The sequence below is a fragment of the Apodemus sylvaticus genome, chromosome 9 (genome assembly GCF_947179515.1).
Source record: "Apodemus sylvaticus chromosome 9, mApoSyl1.1, whole genome shotgun sequence".
In the NCBI taxonomy this organism is placed as follows: domain Eukaryota; kingdom Metazoa; phylum Chordata; class Mammalia; order Rodentia; family Muridae; genus Apodemus; species Apodemus sylvaticus.
The window spans coordinates 85,371,211-85,379,552 of NC_067480.1; the positions used below are offsets into that span (position 1 = coordinate 85,371,211).

At 41.4% G+C, this 8,342-nt stretch overlaps 1 non-coding gene across 1 annotated transcript; it reads left to right on the forward strand.

Annotated features, from left to right (window-relative positions):
• Positions 1–1,090: 1,090 nt before the first annotated feature.
• Positions 1,091–1,231, forward strand: LOC127693136 (small nucleolar RNA SNORA48). The gene has a single exon (XR_007979611.1). It is a non-coding gene; the product is annotated as a small nucleolar RNA SNORA48 (small nucleolar RNA).
• The last annotated feature ends 7,111 nt before the right edge of the window (positions 1,232–8,342 follow it).

The window sequence follows — 8,342 nt, forward strand, 5'->3', positions numbered from 1 at the left end:
CAAGATATATTTCCACCAAGAGTTTACAAGACTTCTGATTTCTCCATAACTTCATGCTGCATGCTTAGACTTTTTTTTTAACCAATTAAAGACAGTGAGATCAAGTAAAAATTTATTAGATGCATATTTAGAACTATTTGAAGGTAAGTGGAGGGCTTATTGAGAGTCACTGTGGAGAATCTGCTACTATGTGAATAAGAACATTAAGCCATTAGCATATAATTACAATTATCTTCTGATGATCATGATAAATATGTTAATAAATATAGAAGAGGGTAATATATGAAAATAATAAATGTATGGCATAGTTTACAGATTATGAGGCTCAATTTTTTCATATGCTTACCTGAAAATTGCTCATTAATTCAAAATAAGACCCTGTTGCTAATGGTGGTGATTATAAACCCAGGTCCTTGAAAAGATGCACGAAATTTCTTTGCAAATGGCACTGCGGTGGAACTAGTAAATAACAATAATGAGGATCTTATAAGCAGGCTTTGTTCCCCCCCCCCCTGAGTTATTTCTCTTTTCCTTTTGTGCACCAGAGGGAAAGATTTTGAAAGGCAAATCTTAGTCCAACTTTAACTAAGTCTTACCATGAATGAGGGATTAGAAATAGGAGCCATGAAGGTGTTGCAGCAGCCTCCAGATCAATGTTTCTTTTCCTTGCTTCTGAGCTCAGCAGCAAAGAACTCAAAAGTAACTGGATCTCATAGAGTACCCTCAGTACTCAGCCTTTCCAGTGCTAAGATTTTGCCGATATTTTAGTAAAATACACTTAAAAGTTCAGAGCTGATACAGTAAGTACAGGAGGCACTCATTATACTCAGTTTGAACATAATTGGTTTCCACTGTTGCCTCCCAGAACAAAGTTGGAGGCTGAGAGGAATAACGAGTGCAAGAATTGATTGCTGGGACCAGTTCTCTCTCTCCCTCTCTCTTTTCATCTCTCTTCCTTTATCTTTCTCTCTGTGTGTCTTTCCTTTCTCTCTTTCCCTTCTTTTCTTTTTCATTTGTTCTATCTTTTTCTTACTTTTTATTTTTCTCTTTTCTTTTCTTTCATTCTACTACTCTGCCACAGAAGGAATTATGCCCCTTGGCAATGGGCAAAGAGACACCTTGTTGTTGGTGTTATTCTCATATCAGGGGCAGAGCAGATGGCCATCCTTCACTCATCGTAGCTTGAAGCCTGGCATGGTGGACAAAGCTGTCTTATGCCCAGGATTCATACATATGACAACCAGGCAGTGCAGCACAGGAGGAGGAAGACCTGAAGACGGGCTTGCCACACACATACCTGTCCCCCAGTGCATGGCACAGTTGGGCCATAGACACCTGCTGTACTGAGCAGCATGGATGGAGGATGGACCATGGACCTGCCAGCCATGTTGGCAGACTGCAGTGGGAGCCACCACAATGTTCAAGTGTGTGTGGGTCAGATGAAAGAGAAAGCAGTGAAGTAGCGTGAGCATTATAAAGAGAGATGGAACTGAAGAATCAAGGATGGTGAAGAGGAGCCTGTTGAGAGTGGGCAGCCCCATCACCTGGGGCCATGGTAAGGTCTTAACCTAAGCTATTGCTGAGGGCCATGTCTGAGTAGGGGGCAACATAGCTACAGCAGGGCTTGGTATAGATGTCTGTGGCTCTCATTAGCACCAGAGAACATGGGGATGACCCTGTTGGAGCAGTTACCAGGGACCACTTGTATGGTCAGGGACTGTGTATAACTGCCCTGTCCCACACTGGATGTGATGCTGTAGAGAGCTGGCTTCATCTCTTAGCAACTGCAGCACTTGGGAGAGCGAGCCCTGGCAACACAAAGGAGCTAGCCTATGGTGGCAGGCCTGAGAGTGAGCCAGCAAGCCTGAGGGTGTGAGTTTGGGAGAAGTGACTCTGTCATGCCACTTGCCACTCCTCTGTCATGGAGTAGAACGGGTGCAGAGGTGATACCTCTCACCCCTTGCCACCTCCAACAGTCAGGAAAGCTGTCTCGAGGGCTTTAAGCTTGGGAGAGCTGTCCCTGTCCCTCATCTACTGCAGTAGAGTGGGACATTTGGGAGCGTAGGGCGTGGACAGCACAGTATAGTTGACTCTGGTAGCAGGGAACAGGTGAGATAGCATAGGGGGATAATATTGGAGATCTGGCCCTGCAACTTGTGTGCTGTGAGATGGCATGAGTGCAGAGGTGATGAGTGCAGATGCTATTTCTTACCATCTGCAGCAGTCAGGAGAGCTGGGCCTGGGGTCATAGGAGCAGTCAACTGGCTCTGTTCATTATCACCTGCAGCACTCAGGAAGTCAGGTCTTGCATGTCTCCTGGGCAGCAGGTGGTCTAGGGGAGCAACTGGTGAGCCAGATCTGAGGGTGAGAGCTTGGTAGAACTGGCCCAGCCACTCATCTGTCTTGAGGTGCTATGGGTATGCATGAAGGTAATGCCCTTTCCCTCCACTTCCTTGCAACCTGCAGTAGCTGGGAAAGCTGGTGTTGGGTCATGAGGGTGGGAAAGCTAGCTCTGCCCCCTTAGTGGCTGCAGCACACTGGAGAGTAGATGCTGTACTTTGCCTGGGCAATACAGTGGAGACGGTCTTGATGGTGAAGGCATGAGTTTGCCTGCTTTGATCATCTAAGAGCAGGAGAGCTGTCCCAACCCCTCACAGGCTGCTGTTTGAGAGAGTAGACCCCACTCTTTGGCTGGGCAGCACAGTGGACTTGGCTCTGGAGGAATGGGTGCAGATGAACCTACATGAAAGCAAGAGAACTCGCCCTGTCTCCTGCTGATGGAGGCTTTAGAGCTTTAGACTGCCCAGTTAGAGTAGTGCTGGAGAGCTGATGCTGATGGTATGGACAAGGAAAAGCCAGTGGATGGACTAGCTCTTCTACTAACTAGGCCCAGAGCCAGGGCTTTAAATTGGCCCACGACCAAATCTGAAAACGTTTGGGACATGTGAAAGGGCCAGTTCTACTTTTCCAAAAGTGCAGGATCTCCAGGACACAGGGCATAACAGACTAACTAGGAGAAGTACCCCTAGGGATTCAATATTGATAATGTTACAGAAGCTAGAGATCTTGAATGAGACCAATAACTCATTGCAATGGACATTTGCAAGTGACGATGTGTGGACAAGGGGATATACTGTGTGACATCCTACAGCTCCCATGGTGAGTGTGTGTGTGTGTGTGTGCATGTGTGCGCGCGCACATGTGTGTGGATGTGCGTGTGTGTGTGTGTGTGTGTGTGTGTGTGTGTGTGTGTGTGAGTGTGTGTGTGTGTGTTATGGGGGAGAGGTTACAAAGGTAAAGTTCCAATATGAAGAGACAGGATGATTAATGAGACCGGAGTACATATGTGAAACTCACAAAGAATAAATACATTTTTAAAAGGGGATTATGAGGGTTAATTTATTTTATAGCTTTCACTTGTTCAGGTGGAAGAAAATTCAGTCAATGTTTATTTTATATGTGATTTGGAGAGTTACTAAACATGATTGCCACCAGACTGATTAAACAAGATGCTCAGCACTAAATACTTATCTCCATTTATACACTCATACATACACACACACACACACACAGACATACACACACAGACACACACACACACACGAAAAGAAATGTAAGATAGACTGTAACTGTAGGATTTTTCTTAATTTTGAGCAAATTTTATAGTGTTCTCTGTATCATGTGTTCTAATTTACACTCATGCCAACATTCTATAAGGGCTCCTTTGTCTCTGCAGTATTTCATTTGTCAGGGTCACAATTCTCACTTGAAAGAGATGATATCTCATTATCATTATGACTTAGCTTTCCTGATACCTAGTGAGCATTTTTAGATACATTTATTGGCTATTTGCTGGTTTTCTTTTGATAAATATGGACTTAGAATCATTTACCCAATTTCAGTTGAATTATCTGAACTGTTTTTTATTTGTCAAGTCTAGGTATTTTCACAAATAAAAAGAAATTCTAGATTTTCTCTCCAGTGACTGTGCAAGGCAGATATTGCCAGAAGTGCAGGGAACACAGGAGTGACAGAGCAGCTGGGAAAGAGTCCTTCCAGGCTCCATCTGCACTCAGGAGCTGGGCTGCTCCGCAGCTCTCTGTGCACCTGTCTTGTCAGGAGATAACTGCTCTCCAGGGAGTGCTTTGACTCCTAGGTTTGGAAGTGAGACCACCATTTTCTCTCCAGTGACTGTGAAAGGCAAGTCTGGACAGGAGCACAGGGAACACAGGAGTGGCAGAGCAGCTGGGACAGAGTCCTTCAGGGAACTATCTGCATCCAGGAGCAGCAGCCTGAGCCACAGCCCTCTGTGCCAAGGGAGAGCTGGTATCCCACAGGTGCTGAAACAGGCTTGCAGGCCAACAAGAGGGACAAGCTCCAGCTAGAGACTTCGAGTTGCTATTTGCACCAGGGAACTAGGTGGATGCACAACCCTCTGTGCACAGCCCAGAGAGAGTGAATTCCCAGAAATGCTTTTACTTCTGGGCATGAAGATTAGATTTCCACTTGTTTTCCAATGGCTGTCAAGAGGGGAATGGCTAGGAGCACACAAGATATAAGATCAGTGGAGCAGCTGGGACAGGATCCTTCAAGGTACCATCCTGCACCCAGGAGCTGAGCAGCTTCACAGCCATCTGCACACAGATCCTGCCAGAAGAGAGTTGATCTCCCAGGAGTGCTGACACAGGCTTACCATCCCACAGGAGAGACAAGTTCCAGCCAGAGACAGCAAGACCAACTAACATCAGAGACAAACAGATGGTAAAGGGCAAGAGCAAGAACACTACCAACAGATACCAAAGCTACTTGGCAAGATCAGAACCCAGTTCTCTCACCATAGCAAGTCCTGGATACCCTAACATACCAGAAAAGCAAGAGTTGGATTTAAAATCACATGTCATGATGCTGATAAGAAGAACATAAGTAAATCTCTTAAAGAAATACAGGAGAACACAGGTAAACAGAAGCTCTTAAAGAATTACAGGAAAACACAACCAAACAGGTAAAGGAACTGGATAAAATCATCCAGGAACTAAAATTATAAAGAAATCACAAAGGGAAACAACTCTGGAGATAGAAAACCTATGAAAGAAGTCAGGAGTCATAAATGCAAGCATCAACAACAGAATACAAGACATAGAAGAGAGAATCCCAGGTGCAGAAGATACCATAGAAAACATTGGCACGACAGTCAAAGAAAATGCAAAATGCAAAAAGCTCCTAACCCATAATATCCAGGAAATACAGGACAAAATGAAAAGACCAAACCTAAGGATTGTAGGTATAGAAGAGAGTGAAGATTTCCAGTTTAAAGGGCTAGTAAATGTCTTCAACAAAATTATAGAAGAAAACTTCCCTAACCTAAAGAAAGAGATGCCCACGAATTATAAGAAACCTACAGAACTCAAAATAGATTGGGCCAGAAAAGAAATCCCTCCTTTCACATAACCTAAACAGCAAGTGCGCTTAACAAAGAAAGAATATTAAAAGTAGTGATGGAAAAAGGTCAAGTAACATATAAAGGCAGACCTATCAGAATTACACCAGACTTCTCGTCCAGAGACTATGAAAGCCAGAAGATCTGTGCAGGTGTCATACAGACCCTAAGGGAATACAAATGCCAGCCCAGACTACTATACCCAGCAAAGCTCTCAATTACCATAGATGGAGAAACCAAGGTATTCCATGACAAAAACAAATTTGCACAATACCTTTCCACAAATCCAGCCCTACAAAGGATAATAGATGGAAAACACCAACAAAAGGAGGGAAACTACAAACTAGAAAAAGCAAGAAAATAATCTTTTAACAAACCACAAAGAAGAGAGTCACACAAATACAACTCCACATCTAATAACAAAAATAACAGGAAACAACAATCACTTTTCCTTAATATCTCTTAATATCAATGGACTCAATTCTCTAATAAAAAGACATAGACTAACAGGCTAGATATATAAATAGGACCCAACATTTTTCTGTGTACAGGAACTCTCCTTAGGCACAAAGACAGACACTACCTCAGTATAAAAGGCTGGAAAACAATTTTCCAAGCAAATTGTCCCAAGAAACAAGCTGGTAAAATCATTATACTATCTAATAAAATTGACTTTCAACCTAAAAAAGATAAAAGGACCCTTAATACTCATCAAAGGAAAAACTACCAAGATGAACTTTCAATTCTGAACATCTGTGCTCCAAATGCAAGGGAACAAACATTCATAAAACTAAAGATCAAAGCACACATTGCACCCCACATAATAATACTGGGATACTTTAACCCCCTTCTCATCAATAGACTAATCATGGAAACAGAAACTAAACAGAGACACAGTGAAACTAACAGAAGTTATGAACCAAATGGATTTAACAGGTATCTATAGAACATTTCATGTTAAAACGAAAGAATATACCTTCTTCTCAGCACCTCATGGTACCTTCTCCAAAACTGACTGTATAACAGATACTTCTTTTATCTATTGAGGTCTGTCACAAAACAGATACAAGAAGATTGAAATAATCCCATGTACCCTATCAGATCAGCATAGACTAAGGCTGGTCTTCAATGACAAAGCAACAACAACAACAACAACAACAACAAAAACAAACAAAAAATAAAACAGAGAACCCACATATACATGGAAACTGAATAGCATTCTACTCAGCAATAACTTGGTCAAGGAAGAAATAAAGAAAGAAATTAAAGACTTTTTTACAATTTAATGAAAATGAAGGCACAACATACCCAAATTTATGGGACACAATGAAAGCAGTGCTAAGTGGAAAACCCATAGCTCTGAGTGCCTCCAAAAAGAAACTGGAAAGAGCATGCACTAGCAACTTGACAGCATATCTGAAGGCTCTAGAAGAAAAAGAAGCAAATATACCCAAGAGGAGTAGACAGCAGAAAATCATCAAACTCAGGGCTAAAATCAAACAAATTGAAACAAAAAGAACTATACAGAGAATCAACAAAACCGGGAGCTGGTTCTTTGATAAAATCAACAAGATAGATAAACCCTACTTGTTCAGTATAGTACTAAAAGCCCTAGCCAGAGCAATTAGACAGCAAAAGGAGGTCAAAGGGATATAAATTGAAAAGGAAAGAGTCATCTGCATCATTATATGCAGATGATATGATAGTATATTTAAGTGACCTCAAAAATTTCACCAGAAAACTTCCTACCTTGATAGACAACTTCAGCAAACTAGCTGAATATAAAATAACTCAAACAAATCAGTATCCTTCCTATACTCAAAGGATAGAGAGACTGAAAAAGAAATTAGGGAAATGACACCCTTCACAATAGTCATAAATAATATAAAATACACTTGTGTGACTCTAACCAAGCAAATGAAAGATATATATTACAAGAACTTAAAGTCTCTGAAGAAAGAAATTGAAGAAGATACCAGAAGGTGGAAAGATCTCCCATATTTATGGATTGGCAGGGTTAATATTGTAAAAATGGCTATCTTGCCTAAAACAATCTACAAATTCAATGCAATCACCATCAAAATTCCAATTCAATTCTTCACAAAGTTAGAAAGATTTATTTGGAACAACCAAAAACCCAGGAAAGTGAAAACTATTAACAACAATAAAAGAACCTCTGGCAGAATCACCATCCCTGACTTCAAGCTATACTACAATACAATAGTGATAAAAACTGCATGGTATTTGTACATAAACAGGCAGGTAGATCGATGGAATAAAATTGAAGACCCAGAAACAAACCCACACACCTTTTTTCACTTGATCAAAGGAGCTAAAATCATCCAGTGGAAAAAGACAGCATTTTCAACAAATGGTGCTGGTTCACCTGGCAATCTACATGTAGAAGAATGCAAATTGATCCATTCTTATCTTCCTGTCCAAAGCTCAAGTCCAAGTGGATAAAACCAGATACACTGAATGTAATAGAAGAGAAAGTGGGAATGAAGCTGTAGCACATGGGCATAGGGGAAATTTTCCTGAACAGACCACCAATAATAGCTTATGCTCTAAAATCAAGAATTGACAATTAGGTCCTCATAAAATTGCAAAGCTTCTGTAAGGCAAAGGACACTGTCATTAGGACAAAAAGGCAACCAACAAATTAGAAAAGATCTTTTCTAATCCTACATCTGATAGAGGGCTAATACCCAACATATACAAAGAACTCAAGAAGTTAGACTCCAAAAAACAAAATAACCCTATTAAAACATGGGGTGCAGATCTAAACAAAGAATTCTCAACTGAGGAATACCAGATGACTGAGAAGCACCTAAAGATATGCTAAACATCCCTAGGCATCAGGGTAATGCAAATCAGTACAATCTTGACATTTCACCTCGAATCA